Raw genomic sequence first — 447 nt, forward strand, 5'->3', positions numbered from 1 at the left:
TTTTTGTATTTTTAGTAGAGACGGGGTTTCACCATGTTGACCAGGATGGTCTCGATCTCTTGACCTCGTGATCCACCCGCCTCGGCCTCCCAAAGTGCTGGGATTACAGGCGTGAGCCACCGCGCCCGGCCTATGTTCTAGCTTTAGTGACATGGCAGTGTGTCTAGTGGCTAAAATTGTAAAGTAATAGCCACAAGCTTCCCCCCACCCCGCCCCGCCCAATGGCTTAAATTAGGTGGGGAAACAGACAAGAAACACCTAAATGGCTAATAAAATATGATCCGCTTATGATCTGAAGACATTCCTAATAGAGCGGCTAATACAAGGAAAGATACTGCCTCCAGGGGGCGCTCCTCAAAAGGCGGTGTGAAAAAGAGGCCTCAGCACGGCTCACACCTGCAATCCCAGCACTTTTTTTTTTTTTTTTTTTTTTTTTTTTTTTTTTTT

General features: G+C 46.5%; 1 protein-coding gene across 1 annotated transcript in view; it reads right to left on the reverse strand.

The window, feature by feature from the left end:
• The window catches only part of LOC116532793 (zinc finger protein 555), an 86,542-nt gene that overhangs the window by 21,444 nt on the left and 64,651 nt on the right, over window positions 1-447 (reverse strand). The window lies entirely within an intron of this gene.

The sequence above is a fragment of the Sapajus apella genome, unplaced genomic scaffold, assembly GCF_009761245.1.
Source record: "Sapajus apella isolate SASKATOON/1434 unplaced genomic scaffold, GSC_monkey_1.0 scaffold77, whole genome shotgun sequence".
In the NCBI taxonomy this organism is placed as follows: domain Eukaryota; kingdom Metazoa; phylum Chordata; class Mammalia; order Primates; family Cebidae; genus Sapajus; species Sapajus apella.